Below are 20,970 nucleotides of genomic sequence, written 5' to 3' on the forward strand. Positions count from 1 at the left end.
CTGAGCTGCAGAACTACACCCAGCCTGGAGACAGACAGGGAACAGTTTTTGAAAGAAATAAATTCTGGTTTTTCTATTCCTGGATAACCCCTTTAAGATGCGCGTTTTTTTGCTTTATACTTACCGGATTTTTCGCCCTATAGGACGCACCGGCGTATAAGACGCACCCAATTTATAGGTGCAAAATCTAAAAAAATTAAGATTTTGAACCGTTGGCTGTCCGGGCATGCTAGGAGTTGTAATTTTGCAACATCTGAAGGTCCGCAGATTGAAGACCACTGGTATAGGAGGACGTGTCCCCGCCGCTCCGGACCCGTCACCGCTGCCCTGGATGTCGCTCCATCGCTGTCGCCGTGTCCCCGTCGCTCTGGAACGTCTCTGCTGCCGGCCGGGTATCCTCGCTCTCCGTCGCTACCATCATGTCGTTACGCACGCTGACGCACGTATGCGAAGACGTGATGACGAGGAAGGAGAGCGCCGGCCATACAGGGGATTCCTGAACGGAGAAGACACCGAGGAGGCAGGTAAGGTCCCTCCCGGTGTCCTGTAAGCACTAACCCGGCTATTCAGTCGGGCTGTTCGGGACCTCCGCGGTGAAATTGCGGCGGTCCCGAACAGCCCGACTGAACAGCCGGGTTAGTGTCACTTTCCTTTCAGATGCGGCGGTCAGCTTTGATCGCCGCGTCTGAAGGGTTAAATACAGGGCATCACCGCGATCGGTGATGTCCTGTATTAGCCGCGGGTACCGGCCGTTGATGGCCGCAGGGACCGCCGCGATAGGGGTGTATTCGCCATATAAGATGCACTGACTTTTTCCCTGCAGTCTTATACGGCGAAAAATACGGTATATGCTCTTTATTTTAGATAGAGATGGAATAAAAGTTATGTTTTAGTTTTTTTTTTTCCTTGACAGTCATTAAGATCGAACAGGCTAGGTCCCTGAGGTGTAAAATTACTAAAAGTAACTAAATAGGAAAAAAAAAAAAAACTTTCACAGGTTGCAAAAATATGTCCAAAGAACACCACCACACAGAGGCAAAAATCATCATCCTTCGGAGGGCGGTGAAAGATCGTAGATTATGGAGTCCCCTTTAAAAGTTTTCATATGACAGTAACACAAATATTTTCTTCACTCAGGGCAAAAATAGAGTTTATGATTCCTTATTCAAGAACACAAAAAAAAAAAAAAAGGATTTCTTGTTGGCACCCTCGTTCTACACCCCATCGAAGCTCTCTCATAGCCGTACCTATGGATTGCTTCATTTTAGAAAGCAGCCATACACAAGTTTAGTTTAGTTAAAGGGGTAGTACTCTGGTGGAAAACATTTTTTTCTAATCAACTGGTGCCAGAAAGTAAAGCAGATTTGTAAATTTCTTCTATTTAAAAATCTTAACCCTTCCAGTACTTATCAGCTGCTGTATACTACAGAGAAAGTTGTGGAGTTCTTTTCTGTCTGACCACAGTGCTCTCTGCTGACACCTCTGTCTATGTCAGGAACTGTCCAGAGCAGGAGAGGTTTGTTGCTATGGGGATTTGCTCCTGCTCTGGACAGTTCCTGACACGAACGGAGGTGTCAGCAGAGAGCACTGTGGTCAGACAGAAAACAACAACTCAACGTCCTCTGTAGAATACATTAGCTGATAAGTACTGGAAGGATTAAGATTTTCAAATAGAAGTAATTTACAAATCTCATTAACTTTCTGGCACCAGTTGATTAGAAGAAAAAAAAATGTTTTCCTGCGGAATACCTGAATTACAATGTCTCATAATACCAGGGCTGTATCTGCCATGGGGTGAGATGAGTATCTTGTTTCAGGAGGCAGATTGTAGAGTCCCTAAGGGTGGCATGCTCCATTGAGTAACCATAAAGCATACTGTCTAGCATCTTCTTCTATACCCATGCCCTTTGTCTCTCATTCTGTACTTTTGTCTCCACTGACCCAAATGATATTAAAATGACAGCTGGACACAGATGTTAAATTCAAGGCAGTCAGGTATGGGAATGCAGTCATTATTTGGTGACTGTATGACTATTATACATACAGAAATATAACATATACTTTGAAGGTACTGTTATACTCTACACATATTCTGCATGCCAACCTTTCTTACCTCTGGTTTTCCATGGAGGGGGAGGGGGCGCTGTTTCAATTTTTGTCTCAGGCAGCAGAAAGCCTAGAGTTGGCTCTGCAGAATACACTGACCCCCCGACCTACGATGGCCCCGACATACGATCATTTCAATATACGATGGCCTCTCAGAGACCATGGCATGTAGAAGGCAACATCAACATACAATGCTTTTGTATATCGGGGCGATCACATAAACGGCTATCCGGCAGCGCAGACTGCTTCAGCTGCCACTGGATAGCCGTTTACGGTGCCCCGTGTGGTCGCTGACGATCACTTACCTGTCCTCGGGGCTCTGGCGCGTCCTCTTCAGGATTCCCTGCATCGTCGGCGCTCTCCATCGTCATCATCATGTCGCTGCGCACGTCGTCCCGTCATCCAATAGGAGCGGCGTGCGTAGCGAAGTTATGGCGGCGACGGAGAGCGAGGATGTCGGGGACGCGGCGACAGCGATGGAGGGTGACATCCAGGGCAGCGGTGACGAGCGGTGACGGTCCGGAGCGGCGGGAACACGTGAGTATAACCTCGAATACCAGTGGTCTTCAACCTGCGGACCTCCAAATATTGCAAAACTACAACGCCCAGCATGCCCGGACAGCCATTGGCTGTCCGGGCATGCTGGGTGTTGTAGTTTTGCAACATCTGGAGGTCCGCAGGTTGTAGACCACTGTTCTATACTTTACATTGCACGGATCCCTCAACATACGATGGTTTCAGCAAACGATGGTCCATTTGGAACGGATTACCATCGTATGTTGAGGGACCACTGTACAGATATACAACACTGTGACATGCTAGCAAGACCTTCAATGGGCTGCAGAATCATCAGTATCACTAAATCATTTTAGCAGGTCATTTCATGACACATTTTATGTGAAGCACCAAAAACATGTAGAAAAAGGACTAAGCCTAGATCTGTACTTAAAAAAAAATAATCTATTGTCCTGATTGGACCAAAATTGTAGGTACTAAGTAAATTTTTTTTATTTTATATTAATATTAACATTTGATCTCCCAAATACCTGCTTTCAGAGTAATGAATTGTCATACTGTATTCCTATTGTTTATAAGATCTTAGCGCGCTGGAGTATCTGTGGTAGTCAGCGGAATGTAACAAATGTAAAAAATGGGAATGTATCCATTCAGACAGTACTTGGCACCTACTTCATCAAAGAGATAGAGATACAGCTCTATGGATATTGTGTTCTGTTTACCAGGCTGCTCCTCTAATATAACATTCTCTGCTGGATTCCAAAAATCAAATGAGGCTCCTTCACAAACTATGCATGTACCGATCTATACAGGCGTAAGCAACGTCTACATTGCCTCCAAGAGTAAATATAAACATGATGGTAAGTGGAGATGTATTGCTCCGACTGAGGATGTCAAAAGGATGTCTGTACAGCCGGCGCAGTGTAAGCTCTTTGTGTACAGTTCTGTCGATGCATTTGGTAAAGCGTCTTGCTCGAGAGAGAGGTAAGTGTGTTATTCTATTCTTAGCTGGATACGGCTCCAGCCACACTCCGCACTGAATAGAGAGTAGGCTTTTATTGAGATAACACAACTCACACAAAGCCCAGACTGTCTGAGACGGAATGATGACTTAAAGACAATATCAATTGGGAAACGACTGCTTGAAACACTGGTGAAAGGAAGCAGCATGAGTGGCGCTGGGTAGAGATTGACCATCTCTGGTGAGTGACTAATTTCACGAGAAAACAGCAGACAGAGGGAAGGAGAGAGGAAAGATTCTTTGATAAAAGGAGATTAGTATCTATCTACTTAAGGGTGAAGTCATTCCGAGCTGTGAATTAGTCACCGAGCGTCATCCTACCCAATACGTTTACACCATGCATTTCATGTTAACATGGTACTAGCTTAAAACTTAAATGGGCACTGTCAGATACAAAAACTTTTGATATGTCGTAAAGCATGCAAAACTAATAGGTTTTGCAATTGGTTTCATTAGAAAATTTTCAGTATTTCATATTGAAAAAGCCAGTCAAAAAACTGCCCCCCCCCCCTGTGTCCATGCGTCATCACCTATGTCATGGACACACTTTCTTGATTGACGGTTGTGAGCGCAGGGCTCACACCTGGAGGAAAAATCCTCCCACTGTCAGCTTGTGTCCCGCTACTGTCAGTGAGGACAAGCTGTGAGTTGTAGTTTTGCTAATGCTAGGGGAGATGTGAGCAGACAGCATACTGAGGGAGGGGGCGGAGACCTGCACAGTGAGGCCACACCCCTCCCTTTGAGAGGAATTCAGACTAGTGAGTTAAATTAAAAGTGTAATAGAAAAATAAATAAAGGTGCTAGACACATAAAAATTAGATGTACATGGTCAGGATTAGGTACTGAGTGATATATTAGAAAAAAAGTTTTTTTGTTGGATCTGACTGGTACGCTGTAAGGCTATGTTCTCACAGTGGAGTATTTTATTTTACAGTACATGCACATTTTTGGCCCTAATCCACACAACAAAATGGCTGCATTTTTGCAAAAAAAAAAAAAAAACTGTTGAAATTGCATGAAAAGGTGAAAATGTCCAGTGTGTAGATGGATAGATGGATACTCAATACAAATGCTCAAGGAAACAGGCTTAACCTGTTAAGGACCAAGGGCGTAAACTTACGCCCCTAGTCCCGCTCCAGTGATATAACGCGGGGTTACACGGTGACCCCGCATCATATCACGGCGGGCCCGGCGTCATAGTGAAGCCGGGACCCGCCGCTAATAGCGCGCAGCACTGATCGCGGTGCCGCGCCCTATTAACCCTTTAGCCGCGCGGTCAAAGCTGAGTCGCGTGGCTAAAAGTGAAAGTAAAATGTGCCGATTAGCTCAGGGAGCTGTTCGGGATCGCCGCGGTATAATCGCGGCATCCCGAACAGCTGTACTTCAGGAGGAGGTCTCTTACCTTCCTTTTTGCAGTCCGATCGCCGAATGAATGCTTCAAGCCTGAGATCCAGGCTTGAGCATTCAATCGCCGAAAACACTGATTGATGCATTCCTATGGAGATGCATCAATCAGTGGTAAAGATCAGTACATGCAATGTTATAGCCCCCCCTGGGGGCTATAATATGGCATAAGAAAAGTGTAAAAAAATTATTCAGACTTTCAATGATCCCTTCCCCTAATAAAAGTTTGAATCACCTGGCATTTCCAAGAATAAAAAAAAAAAAAACTGTGTAAATAAAAATAAACATATGTGGTATCACCGCGTGCGGAAATGTCCGAATTATAAAAATATACCACTTTTTAAACCGCAAGTTCAATGGCGTACGCGCAAAAAAATTCCAAAATCTAAACTAGCGTATTTTTGGTCACTTTTTATATCATGAAAAGATGAATAAAAAGCGATCAAAAAGTCCGATCAGAACAAAAATGGTGCCGACAAAAACTTCAGATCAAGGCGCAAAAAAATGAGCCCCCCATAGCCCCCTGAACATGGAAAAATAAAAAAGTTATAGGGCTCAGAAAATGACAATTTTAAACGTATAAATATTCCTTCATTTAGTTATGATTTTTTTTTTGTAGTAATACAAAATCAAACCTATACAAGTAGGGTGTCATTTTAACCGTAGGGACCTAGAGAATAAAGAAAAGGTGTCATTTTTAACGAAAAATTTATTACGTAGAAACGGAAGCCCCCAAAAGTTACAAAATGGCATATATTTTTCAATTTTGTCGCACAATAATTTTTTTTCCATTTCGCCGTAGATTTTTGGGTACAATGACTGATGTCATTACAAAGTAGAATTGGTGGCGCAAAAAATAAGCCATACTACAGATTTCTAGGTGCAAAATTGAAAGAGTTATGATTTTGTTAAGGTAAGGAGGAAAAAACGAAAGTGCAAAAACCGAAAAACGCCTGGTCCTTAAGGGGTTAGATGATAGATTCATTATTAGCATCTTTATTTAAAGGGTTACTCTGCTGCCCCAGCATTCAGAACATTTTGTTCCGAATGCTCGGAGCAAGCGGCGGGGGTCATGACATCACGGGCATGGCCCTTGTGATGTCAGGCCACGCCCCCTCAATGCAAGTCTATGGGAAGGGGGCATGGCTGCCGCCACGCCCCCTCCCATAGACTTGCATTGAGGGGGCATGGCGTGATGTCACAAGAGGGCGTCCCCGTGACGTCACAACCCCCCTGGCGCCCGCACTCAGCGTTCTAAACGAACGCCAAGTGCTGCACAGGGATCACAGGGGTCCCAGCTGTGGGACCCCCGCGATCAGACATCTTATCCCCTATTCTTTGGATAGGGGATGAGATGTCTAGGGGTAGAGTACCGCTTTAATACTAGCTGTATAAAGATAGACATGTTTTTAAAGATAGAAAGTGTTTTAAACTTTGCACTCTGTTGTTAATGTCCTCACCTTGATACGTCTTGGACAGGGATTATGTACCTGCCTATGGGTGTCAGAGTAGGCGCAAAATGGCTGTCAATCGCACCAAACGGCATCTCACATCTTTAAGTTGTTTGCATCAGATAAAGAATAAAGAATTACCCCCGGACCGATCATCTAGATAACTGTGAGTGCCGTTCTGTTCTTTTGGTTTATGTAAAATAAAATATGCCACTTAATTTTACACTCTGGGCCTTATAAAAGGAAAAGAGTGGCAACATTTAAATCTGTTAAAAAAGTACAAATTATGACAATAATTATTGTTTATTTTTTTTTTTTAAACTAGGATTTAATATCATTGGACAGGCATACAATTATCTAGAAATACCACAATAATACTGAATATTATTGGTTGTTGTTATTATTATTATTATTATTATTATTAATAATAATAATAATACTAATAATAATAATTCTTTGACAATATAAACAGAGTTAAAAGTAATCAGACACCTTTGGACAATATTTAGCAGTTTATAAATAGATAAAATCTACTTAAGTGTTTGTAGATGCATTACATCCTACAGGGTGGGCCATTTATATGGATACACCTTAATAAATTGGGAATGGTTGGTGATATTAACTTCCTGTTTGTGGCACATTAGTATATGTGAGGGGGGAAACTTTTCAAGATGGGTGGTGACCATGGCGGCCATTTTGAAGTCGGCCATTTTGAATCCAACTTTAGTTTTTTCAGTGGGAAGAGGGTCATGTGACACATCAAACTTATTGGGAATTTCAAAAGAAAACCAATAATGTGCTTGGTTTTAACGTAACTTTATTATTTTATGAGTTATTTACAAGTTTCTGACCACTTATAAAATGTGTTCAATGTGCTGCCCATTGTGTTGGATTGTCAATGCAACCCTCTTCTCCCACTCTTCACACACTTATAGCAACACCGCAGGAGAAATGCTAGCACAGGATTCCAGTATCCGTAGTTTCAGGTGCTACACATCTCGTATCTTCACAGCATAGACAATTGTCTTCAGATGACCCCAAAGAAAAAAGTCTAAGGGGGTCATATCGGGAGACCTTGGGGGCCATTCAACTGGCCTACGACGACCAATCCACTTTCCAGGAAACTGTTCATCTAGGAATGCTCGGACCTGACACCCATAATGTGGTGGTGCCCCATCTTGCTGGAAAAACTCAGGTAACGTGCCAGGTCCGAGCATTCCTAGATGAACAGTTTCCTGGAAAGTGGATTGGTTGTCGTGGGCCAGTTGAATGGCCCCAAGGTCTCCCGATCTGACCGCCTTAGACTTTTATCTTTGGGGTCATCTGAATGCAATTGTCTATGCTGTGAGTAGTGTTGCTCACGAATATTCGCAATGTGAATTTTATTCGCGAATATCACATATTCACGAATTCGCGAATATTCGCGAATATAGCACTATATATTCGTAATTACGAATATTGTTTTTTTTTCACAATACACATCCCAGTGATCATCCCTCTCTGCTTCCGTCTTGTGTGGTGTAAAGAAGGCTCTAATACTACTGTGCGAATTTTCGCATATGCGAAAACTTGCATATGCTAATTTTCGAATATGCGAATTTTCGCTTATGCTAATTGTGTATATGCTAATTTTCGCATATGGTAATTTTCGCATTCGCAAATTTTTGCTTATGCGAAAATAAAGCGCGAATATTACGAATATGCGAATATTCGCGAATATATGACGAATATTCATCCATATATTCGCGAATATTCGCGAATTCGAATATGGCCTATGCCGCTCAACACTAGCTGTGAGGATACAAGATGTGCAGCACCTGAAACTACGGATACTGGAAGCTTGTGCTAGCATTTCTCCTGCGGTGTTGCTATCAGTGTGTGGAGAGTGGGAGAAGAGGGTTGCATTGACAATCCAACACAATGGGCAGCACATTGAACACATTTTATAAGTGGTCAGAAACTTGTAAATAACTCTTGAAAGAATAAAGTTACGTTAAAACCAAGCACATCATTGTTGTTCTTGTGGAATTCCCAATAAGTTGATGTGTCACATGACCCTCTTTCTATTGAAAAAACAAAAGTTTGATTCAAAATAGCCGACTTCAAAATGGCTGCCATGGTCCCCACCTATCTTGAAAAGTATCCCCCCTCACATATACTAATGTGCCACAAACAGGAAGTTAATATCAACAACCATTCCTCAATGATGTTACCCCATTAAATGTCTTGTTTGATGGAAGTAAAAACTAGTGGTGGAGCGTAAGAAACACAATCTTGCTATGCAATGTGTATACAAAGAATGTGCATTTGCTGAAGATAAGCAGAGACCTCTAAGGGAGCCATTGCAGTGGCTTTTTTTATTCACAATCTTCAAGTTCTTAGGCATTTTACATTGAATACTACACAACAAGCATAAGAACACCATGTAAACCCGCAATGCTGCCTGGGCTTCCTCAGGCATCTTTCTGGCCTGCCACAATGGATTTAAATCTTGCTACAGCAGCTCCGAGGTGAAGGGTCTTAGTCAATGGTCCTGCCAGCTCTCTAAGCCCGGCTGTGGACTCCTACTAAGCCTGACACACACTGTTACTCAGCGTTATACAGTGAAAAAAAATTACTTGCGGGAAGGTTGGTGGCATAGAGGGTTATGGTACATGGGTAACACCATTGTCTGCTGCCCCAAGTGACACCAACCCTAGTGATGTCACTGGCTCACAGGGGCTTATGCCAGGTTTTGCCAAGGCAGATGAGGCAAAACAAAATATCAGCCAGTTAAAGGGGTTATCCTGGAATCAAAAAACAAAGCAAATTTATTTCAAAAACCACTCCCCGTGTGTCACCAGGTTGGGTATGGTATTACAACTTGGCTCCATTCATTTCAATGCTACTGAGCTGCAAAACCACACCCAACCTGGAGACAGATGGGGAGTGGTTTTGAAAGAAATTAGCTCTGTTTTTTTTTATTCCTGGATAAACCCTTTAAGACTCAATAGGGTCAAAGAGTAAAGATGACATAGTGGCACTACTGTATGCTTCACAGGAAGTTGAGTAGTTCTTTTCAGTCTGACCACAGGGCTCTCTGCCTGTGTCATGAACTGTCCAGAGCAGGAGAGGTTTTCTATTGGGAATTGCTCCTACTCTGGATACTTCCTGACATGGACAGATGTGTCAGCAGAGAGCACTGTGGTCAGACAGATAAAAATAACTCAACTTCCTCTGTAGCATACAGCAGCTGATAAGTACTAGAAGGATTTAGATTTTTTTTTTTTTATAGAAGTAATTTACAAATCTGTCTAACTTTCTGGCACCAGTTGATTTGAAAAAACTTGTTTTCCACCAGAATAACCCTTTAACCCCTTCACGACGAGCGACGAACATGTACGGCGCCGCAAAGTGTCACTTGGCGCGCGGCGACGTACATGTACGTCGCGGGGTTCCGGGAGCGCCGCATCACCGGTAGCGGTGATCGGGCCGGGATGACTGCTGTTATCTAACAGCAGACATCCCGGCACATCGCCGAGGGGGGTCCTGAGACCCCCCCATGACCGCGATGCGCGCAAATCGCAGGTCAATTCAGACCTGCGATCTGCACGATTCCGGGTCATACGGGTCACTGGTGACCCGGTGACCCGGAAAATGAGAGGGATCGTAGGTGTCCGAGACGCCCTAGATCCCCCTAAAGGGATAGGAGTTTGGTGGCAGGGTTGCCACCCCTCCTATCCCTGCTATTGGTCGGCCAAGCGACCGACCGATAGCAGACCGGGGGAGGGGGGGTTAAAGTTCGGTTCCCCCGCTTTGCCCACCTATCGGTGTCCGGGCAAAACGGGGGAACCGTCCAGGGAGGGTCGGCGCCGAAGGTCCCTACCTGGATCCCGGATCGCGATCCTCCATGCGGGGATCCCCCACGTGCGGCGGCGGCGGCTTCCGGGTCCTGCTAGGTGAGTTGTTGCCTAGCAACATCCGGAGAGCCACAGTTTACAGTGGTCTCTAAACCGTGGCCCTCCAGATGTTGCAAAACTACAACTCCCAGCATGCCCAGACAGCTGTTTGCTGTGTGGGCATGCTGGGACTTGTAGTTTTGCAATATTTAGAGGGGTTCAGGTTGTAGATCACTAAGTGGTCTCAAACTGTAGCCCTCCAGATGTTGCAAAACTACAACTCTCAGCATGCCCAGACAGCAGTTTGCTGGCTGGGCATGCTGAGAGTTGTAGTTTTGCAACATCTGGAGAGCCACAGTTTTGAGACCACTGGACAGTGATTTACAACTTGAACCCCTCTAAATCTTGCAAAACTACAACTCCCAGCATTCAGGAACAGCATAAGGCTGTCTTGGCATGCTGGGAGTTGTACTTGCTTGCCTCCAGCCATTGCATAACTACATCTCCCAGCATGCCCTTCCGCAATCAGTACATGCTGGGAATTGCAGTTTTGCAACAGCTGGAGGCACACTGGTTGGAAAATACTGAGTTAGGTCATAGAACCTAACTCAAGGTTTTCCAGCCAGTGTGCCTCCAGCTGTTGCAAAACTTCAACTCCCAGCATGCATGGTCTGTCAGTGCATGCTGGGAGTTGTAGTTTTGACCCCCCTCCCGTGTGAATGTACAGGCTACATTCACACTGGCAGCAGATTACAGCGAGTTCCCCGCTGCAAATTTGAGATGCGGCAAATTTTCCGCCGCAGCTCAAACTCCTAGCGGGAGACTCAGTGTAATCCGCCGCCAGTGTCAATGTACCCTAAAAACACTACACTACACTAACATAGAATAAAGAGTAAAACACTACATATACACACGTACACTGCCCCCCCACCCCCCTTCTCCAATAAAAATGAAAAACGTATTGTATGGCAGTGTTTCTAAGATGGAGCCTCCAGCTGTTGCAAAACAAAAACTCCCAGCATTTCTGGACAGCAATTGACTGTCCAAGCATGCTGGGAGTTTAGCAACAGCTGGAGGCACCCTGTTTGGGAATCACTGGCGTAGAATACCCCTATGTCCACCCCTATGCAAGTCCCTAATTCAGGCCTCAAATGCACATGGCGCTCTCACTTTGGAGCCCTGTCGTATTTCAAGGCAACAGTTTAGGGTCACATATGGGGTATCGCCGTACTCGGGAGAAATTGCCTAACAAATTTTGGGGGGCTTTTTCTCCTTTTACCCCTTATGAAAAGGAACAGTTGGGGTCTACACCAGCATGTTAGTGTAAAAAAATAAAAAAATTTACACTAACATGCTGGTGTTGCCCTATACTTTTCATTTTCACAAGAGGTAAAAGGGAAAAACGCCCCCCAAAATTTGTAACACAATTTCTCCCGAGTACGGAGATACCCCATATGTGGGCGCAAAGTGCTCTGGGGGCGCACAACAAGGCCCAGAAGGGAGAGTGCGCCATGTACATTTGAGGTGATTTGCACAGAGGTGGCTGATTGTTACAGCGGTTCTGATAAACGCAAAAAAAAAAAAACACACCCACATGTGACCCCATTTTGAAAACTACACCCCTCACGGAATGTAATAATGGGTGCAGTGAGAATTTACACCCCACAGGTGTCTGACAGATCTTTGGAACAGTGGTCCGTGAAAATGAAAAATTTTGCACAGCCCACTGTTCCAAAGATCTGTCAGACACCAGTGGGGGGTAAATGCTCACTGTCCCCCTCATTACATTCTGTGAGGGGTCTAGTTTCCAAAATGGTATGCCATGTGGGGGTTATTTTGCTGTTCTGGTATCATAGGGGCTTCCTAAATGCGACATGCCCCCCGAGCAAAATTTGCTCTCAAAAAGCCAAATATGACGCCTTCCCTTCTGAGCATTGTAGTTCGCCTGTAGTGAACTTCAGGTCCACTTATGGGGTACCTCCATACTCAGAAGAGATGGGGTTACAAATTTTGGGGGGTATTTTCTGCTATTAACCCTTGCAAAAATGTGAAATTTGGGGGGAAACCCACATTTTAGTGAAATTTTTTATTTATTTTTTTACATATGCAAAAGTCGTGAAACACCTGTGGGGTATTAAGGCTCACTTTATCCCTTGTTACGTTCCTCAAGGGGTCTAGTTTCCAAAATGGTATGCCATGTGTTTTTTTTTGCTGTTCTGGCACCATAGGGGCTTCCTAAAGGTGACATGCCCCCCAAAAACCATTTCAGAAAAACGTACTCTCTAAAATCCCCTTGTCGCTCCTTCGCTTCTGAGCCCTCTACTGCGCCCGCCGAACACTTTACATAGACATATGAGGTATGTGCTTACTCGAGAGAAATTGGGCTACAAATATAAGTATACATTTTCTCCTTTTACCCCTTGTAAAAATTCAAAAATTTGGTCTACAAGAACATGCGAGTGTAAAAAATGAAGATTTTGAATTTTCTCCTTCACTTTGCTGCTTTTCCTGTGAAACACCTAAAGGGTTCAAACATTTACTGAATGTCATTTTGAATACTTTGGGGGGTGCAGTTTTTATAATGGGGTCATTTATGGGGTATTTCTAATATGAAGACCCTTCAAATCCACTTCAAACCTGAACTGGTCCCTGAAAAATTGCGAGTTTGAAAATTTTGTGAAAAATTGCTGCTGAACTTTGAAGCCCTCTGGTGTCTTCCAAAAGAAAAAACTCGTCAATTTTATGATGCAAACATAAAGTAGACATATTGTATATGTGAATCCAAAAAAATTTTAATTGGAATAACCATTTTTCTCACAAGCAGAGAGCTTCAAAGTTAGAAAAATGCTAAATTTTTAATTTTTTCATCAAATTTTGGGATTTTTCACCAAGAAAGGATGCAAGTTACCACAAAAATTTACCACTATGTTAAAGTAGAATATGTCACGAAAAAACAATCTCAGAATCAGAATGATAACTAAAAGCATTCCAGAGTTATTAATGTTTAAATTGACAGTGGTCAGATTTGCAAAAAAGGGCTTCGTCCTAGAGGTGAAAATGGGCTCTGTCCTTAAGGGGTTAAGGACTGCTGGAAAAATTTAATCTAAGGTATCAGTGGGGGCTGGGAGAAAAGTTTGGGCACTAATAGGGAAGGGTTCCTTAAAGATTACTTATCATCAGACCTATCCGTTCTGAGAAAAATGCAATAAATGACAGCAGATGAAAGACTTTTCTTAAATACATTGCCACGAAAGGTAGGGGGCAGTGCAGACCTGAGCTCACCCCAATCCATTATGACTACTTTCTATGACAATACGCCCTAAACAGTGGCTCCCAACTTCGCAATGGTTTCTACACTTTTTAAGTGAATGGGCATCAGTGAAGTCAGATAGGTCCAGTCAGCAACACATGGACACGTCAGGAATAGTGTTGAGTGGCATAGGCTATATTCGAATTCACGATACTTCGCGAATATATGGACGAATATTCGTCATATATTCGCAATATTCATGTTTTTTTCGCATATGCGAACATTCACGTATGCGAAAATTAGCATATACAAAAATTTGCATAAGCGAAAATTTGCATATGCGAAAATTAGCATATGCAATTTTTCGCACATGCGGAAATTTGCATGCCAGTCTCACACAGTAGTATTAGAGCCTTCTTACACCACACAAGCTGGAAGCAGAGAGGGGTGATCACTGTGATGTGTACTGTGAAAAAAACGAATATTCGTAATTACGAATATATAGTGCTATATTCGCGGATATTCGCAAATTCGCAAATATGCGATATTTGCAAATACAATTCACATTGCGAATATTCACGAGCAACACTTGTCAGGAATAGGGATGAGCGAACAAAATCCATAGAACCTGAGATCAGTTTGGACCAGGGACACCCCAGAGGATTAAAAAGCAGTTGAACTAGAACAAAGCAATACAAAATCACAACATAGAAACAGAAAAGCATCTTTGATTCTAATTATTTAGCGGCATCGGGAATGATTAGTGGTGAGCCTGATGTGTGTGTTTGTGCACGTATGCCTGCCTGTACTTTTAAAAATATATTTCTTTTGTATGGTGTAACACTTATATACAAAACACAGTAAATAAAGTAAAATATCTAAGGGCTAAATGGGAAAGTTCAATGTAACTTCGGGATTAGTCATCAGTAACACTGTAGAGAGCGTCATACTGAGTCAAAGATGAGGCATTGATAATAAGGACACCGAGCGGCATTTATATAAATCAGTACAATGAGTAGATAAATGACAATTCGCTGAAGACAATACATTGTTTTCATCAACAAAACAAATCTTGTGCCCATGGACATCTGATGGATCCTTCAGGGACTTCTTTTCCCAGTTTTTACAGGAATTCTGTAGCTATGCAAAATCAAACATTCTACAACCCACAATAATAATAATGATAACAATAATAATAATAATAATAATAACAACAATAATAATAATAATAATAACAACAATAATAGTTTGTTGTTGTTATTATTATTATCATCACATTAATCAAAAATCGTTTGGTACCCCATTAATTGAGAGTGTAATGACCAGTGGGTGAGAATCCATTGTGCCACCTATCCAGTTTGGCATTTGAAAACTCCTGAGGTTTGTTGTCTAAGTGGTCTCCTGGCTTTTGCCCTTTAACCCCTCTGCAGGAATCTAAACATTGTTTCAGAGGATCACTAGATGATGATCCCTCTAGGAATGATCCTGGTGTGGTGCGGGCCAAAAGACAACAGCTTGATACACCAAGGAATCAGGCAAGAGAAGAGTTGAGGAACAGGCTAAAGTCTCGACTATCAGAGTAGATTCAGTAGTCATACAAGGGTCAGACACAGCAGAATTCCTGACAGCAGGAGGAGATGGGGTCTGGATTAGTAATGAGCAGCATAGGCCATATTTGAATTTGTGATATTTCCCAAATATATGGACGAATATTCGTCATATGTTCGCAAAATTTGCATATTCGCTGCCTTTTTTTACTATCACCATAAAATTTGCATGCGCATGCGCAAAATCGCATGTTAAAGGAGCTAAAAGAAGGGAGGGATCAATATGCGCGAATATTCACATATGCGCATTTTCGGGCATCCGCCAGTCTGCCACAGTAACTAGTATTGGAGCCTTGTTTACACCACAAGCTGGAAGCAGGGAGGGATGATCACTTTGATGTGTACTGTGAAAAAAAATGTAACTATTCTTAATTGCGAATATTTTTCCCTATATTCGCAATATTCGGGAATTCGCGAATATGCAATATTCCCAATAAATATTTGCATTGCGAATATTCACGCCCAACACTAGTAAGGATGTAATCATACACAGTAATGAATAAATATACACTGTAACACTTATAGCGGAAAACTAGCAAACTAGGAACCATTGTGCAGTCAGGATGGAGCTGGTAAAGCTGTCCAATTGGCAAGGAAAGGATTTGGGAACGCACATGGGCCAAGCCAGTAGCATGGGCATGTCAATGGGAGGGGACATGGACTGGGGCACAAGGAGTTAGACAAATCTAGTGGGTGTGAACAGTATGCCGGTATTTATAGCATACTGCATTCTCTGAGTAGGCCACTGACCGAAAGAACTTCCAGCTCCAAAATGTCAAGCTTTAGTCATCATTTCAATAAAATGTTATGATCGTACAAAGACAACATGTTTTAGGCATGGCTAGAAACAAACAGCATAAAAAACACATTATAGAGACTCTAAAATGCTAGTGATTGACGTATGGAGACAAATATGAATGAATTTGTGAAAAACTACCACATTTTTTTCCCACATATTTATACATGTGGAAAATGCCATCATGAGTGGGTACGGGCAGAACCTGTTTAGTTCGGAACACAACTGATACTGCCAGGTCCCAATGGATCCCATTCACTTTAATGGTGTCCATTGGGTGTCATGTATTTTACAGGAATTGGGACAGAGAAGAAAAATATAGAACAACGGATATGATCAACGGAGCTCCCTTTACCGGGACACAATGGCCGTGTGAACAAGCCCTAACCTCAGCTTATAATTATTGATCACTAGTGTTGCTCGCGAATATTCGCAATTCAAATATTATTCGCGAATAACGCATATTCGCGAATTCACGAATTTCGCGAATATAGCGCTATATATTCGTAATTACGAATATTGTTTTATTTTTTTTTTATTTTTTTTTTTCCACAGTACACATCACAGTGATCATCCCTCTCTGCTTCCAGCTTGTGTGATGTAAAGAAGGCTCTAATACTACTGTGTGAGATTGGCATGCAAAAATTTGCATATGCGAAAATAAAACGAGAATATTACAAATATGCGAAAATTCGCGAATACATGACGAATATTCGTCCATATATTCGCGAATATTCGCGAATTCGAATATGGCCTATGCCGCTCAACACTATTGATCACTTGGGATTTTGTGTTTAAAACTATTTGGAGGAGAAACAATGTTGTGTGACGTGGTATCATCTACCCTGAAGTGAGATAAAAATTAAGGTACATACATGTAAACATATAAAATAATGCGTAATACTAAATAAAACAACAACAAAGAGGGGATAAGGTAAATTGCTAAAACCTAAGGACTGCAGAAGGAAACCAGATTAAGAGTCCCCGGGAAGCACAGAACTTGATTTTGAGCACTTAGTCAGTCTATCCCTAAACTTTCAAGAGTTTGAGTTAACATAAAACATCATGGTGTAAGGACACATAGGTGCAGGTACCTATAATGTGGAACGAGCCAGGACCTTGTCTTAAAGGGGTACTCCACCCCTAGACATCTTATCCCCTATCCAAAGTATACGAGACGCCCGCAATCTTGGCTGCGGCACCCCAGAAAAGGAACTTCGCTTCATGCCAGATAACTGGCGATGCGGGGCCGTAGGCTTGTGACGTCACGACCAAGCCCCTCATGACGTCACTGCCACGCCCCCTCAATGCAAGTCTATGGGAGGGGGCGTCACGCCCCCTCCCATAGACTTGCATTGAGGGGGCGTGGCTGTGATGTCTCGAGGGTGTGTGGCCATGACATCACGAGCCTCCAGTGCTGCACCCAACACTCCAAATGAATGACAGGTGCTGCAGGGAGAACACAGGATTCCCCAGCGGTGGGACCCCCACGATCAGACATCTAATCCCCTATACTTTGGATAGGGGATAAGATGTCTGGGGAGGGAGTAACCCTTTGAATGTGTTGAGCCTAGAGATGGATCTGTGTCGACGGGGTATGCTAAAAGTAAGCAGGTCAAAAGCTGACCAGGAGCTGCCCACTGATACAACATCTAGCTCTGGCTGCAAAAAGTACTCCCAGTGGCAGGGAAAGCAATCCCCTATGTTAGGCCATGTTCACAACTCAGAATTTCCATGCCCGATTCTGCATTGGAATTCTGCATTGGAATGGAGTCCCATTGAGTCCCAGATGTTTCTAGCACGGAAATTCCCTTTTCCTTGTCCGCACAAAGAATGAACACGTTCATTCTTTTGTGCAGATTCTGCAAGGAATCCATGGCCATCTATGAGACGGCGCATTCCTGTGCGGCCCTAGCGCCCTACGTTTGCGGAATGTCCGCACGGAGATTCTCCGAGCGGACATTCTGACATGTGAACATTAACTTGAGGCCATGTTCACGTGTCTGGAATCTCCGTGCGGAATTCCGCCTGATGTTCCGGAGCAGCAGTCTTGTTGATTTCAATGGGATTGAAACACGACCGGAATTTTCGTGCCAGATGTTTCTGCCACGGAAATTCCATTCTCCATGTCCGCACAAAGAATGAACCTGTTCATTCTTTGTGCGGACACCGTGCAGAATACATAGTCGTGTATGAGATGGTGCATTCCCTAGCGGTTCTAGCGTTGGCATGTTATGCCTGCGCCCACTCTCTCTGGAATGTCCGCACATAGATTTTACGTATGGACATTCCAGAGGAGTGAACATAGCCTAAGAGTGCAACCACATGGAACTAGTGTTGGGCGCTAATATCACAAATTTACGAATTCACGAATATTGTGAATGTATTCACTATATATTCGAAATTGCGAATATTCACTTTTTTCCCGCATATGCGCATTTGCGCATATTCCTTCTTTTCACTTTTGGGCCAATTAGAATTATGCAAATACACTTGTCAGAGGTTATCAACAACATCCCTAGCAACCAATAGTAAAGTTGCCCACCCCCTCACTGTTTTCTTATACGTGAATATACGTGAATATGCTAATATAACTAATATACGAAATTCGAGAACATAGGATGAATATTCATCTATATATTCGCGAAATATCGCGAATTCGAATAAGGGCAATGCCGCTCATCACTACATGGAACATGATTGTTTATACTGTTGTTTGTTGCATGACATATGTCGGTGTGCACCCTAAAGTCATGTCTGCAGAATTTGCATCAAGCCACCAAGTGCCACATGTAAAGCCCAATAGATTATATTCATGCTCCATAGAAATGTATGTAAATTTATTGCATTATCTTATATCACTATGGAATCTTCACGTTATCAAGAAAAGGTTAGATGACAAATTTAGCCTTGCTACCTCTTTTTGTAGTTCTAGTTTAATCATCAAATAAAGGATATTCAGTGTTTAATGGAAAATAACCCAATGATTCTGTACGTCCATCAGGACCGGTTTCTTTTCTTCTTCTTTTTTTTTCCTTTCTTTTTTTATATCCGCTGTGAACTGAACAATGAATGTTCTTATTGAATGACAGCATGCAGGGAACTTAAAAATCAGGAAGAATTTATACAAAAAGCATATTGGAAACTCGCTTAACTTTTTTTTTATACCATAGAAAAAAAATGAGCTTAAACCAGAATAACTGTTGCTTTTTACGCTATGAGCTGTATTTTTTAAAACATGTGGCCTATACTTTATAAAGTTGGTCAGTACATTTTCTTATGGTTGTTTTATAACTTTGTAGGATGTGACCATAAAATGTGGGGTTCTCAAGCACAAGCCCAAACAATATTTACTGACCAGGTTCTTCTCAGGGGGTAACTGGGTCAACTTTGTGTGTAAATGGCACAGAACTTTACACCAACTGACTTGACCCTGCACAGATTCTTCCAGGTGGGTCATCCAGTTGGGTATCCCCTGACTTTCAGACTGGTGTGCTGACTGGACCAGGACCTTGAGGCAGTTCCAGTTCTTTCGTGCAAAAGAGTCTGTGACTAGTTCCCTCCCTCCCTGGCGTAAAAATAAACCTGTCAATTAGTTACTGCTAAAATAAGCGTCACTATATCCTATATGTGTACGTCACTGTTTTGTCTCACAAGAAGAATTTAGGGTAATTGGTGTAGCCTACAGGCTCTTCCACCATGCATGACCCACAGCACACCACTCAGTTTTTTTTTGGTAACCTGGTGGGGCCTACAGGCTCTTCCATCCAATTTATAGGTATCAATGAGTGGTGCCTACAGGCTTAACCACCCACTGCTGGTGGGGCCTACGGGCTCTACCACTATAAATACTGGCAGTCGCCACCTCTTGTAATAGGTATATTAGATAATCAATTTATCGCTTCTCGGCCTTTTGGCTAAGAAGTGTAGTATCTGTTCTTTTGCTTCATGCTGGTGGCAGGCGACGCCAGTGTGGAGCTGGTGGGGATGGGTGCTGCATGGTAGGGAGCAGGTGTATCGGGGCGTTCCAGAGCTGGTTCTGAGGAATCAGCTCGACAGCTTCCCCCACGTGACCTGTTTCCTCCGGGTCTCACCATGAGGCTGAGAGGGTCTAGAGCCAAGGTACTTTAGTGCCTCGGGGAGTGGTGACCTTGAGGTGCCAAAACTCACTGGGAGGATAGACTAACTGAGTTGAAGCACGGGCACCATGATCTCTTCACCTTTGTGGCACTCACCTCTTGATTCCCGGCCTTTTTTTTAATAAATCCAGCCGGCTGTCCGGGCAGTATATCTGTACATATCCACTTATTTATTTATTTTTGTCTCACTGTGTCACTTTTGCGTGTTGTGTGTCCACAGGATTTGTCAGGATGCGGTAGCCCTTCTGGGTGTCCCTCCTAGCGGTCAAGGGGAGGTGTGTGTCGCCATTAGGTTCCGCACCTCCCTGCAAACACCCCGGGTACTCCTGCTTTGGCAGGGTACCGACCGTTATCGGATCTGCGGGCAGATACCTTGGCTAATGCCAAGGGGAATAATGTGAGCATTTGTGGTCCCTTAGTAGCTTTGGCGAAAAGGGACATCAAACCTGGAACCTTGCAGGTACCTTTTGGTCCGGAGGCAAAGGGTAAGGTTTGTTTGGGGGCCTCTCTCCTATCGGAAAAGGGCTTGCGATAGACCGCATCCTCTGTGCACGTTTAAATTAGTGAATTAAAAACATGAAAAATTGCCCCTCTCTATGTGTTTCTGTGTCACCACAGGAGGAAAAGTTCAGGAGGAAAATTGAGATAAAACCCACCACACCGTCTTCAGGAGGAAAAATGAGGCAAAACCCAGTTTTGCCTCATTTTTCCTCCTGAAGACGGTGTGGTGACACCAAAAAGGTAGTCAGTCCTTAATGGGACTTTAGTGCACCGGACTTCTTCTCTTGGGGCAATTGTGAAT

The sequence above is a fragment of the Hyla sarda genome, chromosome 4, assembly GCF_029499605.1.
Source record: "Hyla sarda isolate aHylSar1 chromosome 4, aHylSar1.hap1, whole genome shotgun sequence".
NCBI lineage: Eukaryota > Metazoa > Chordata > Amphibia > Anura > Hylidae > Hyla > Hyla sarda.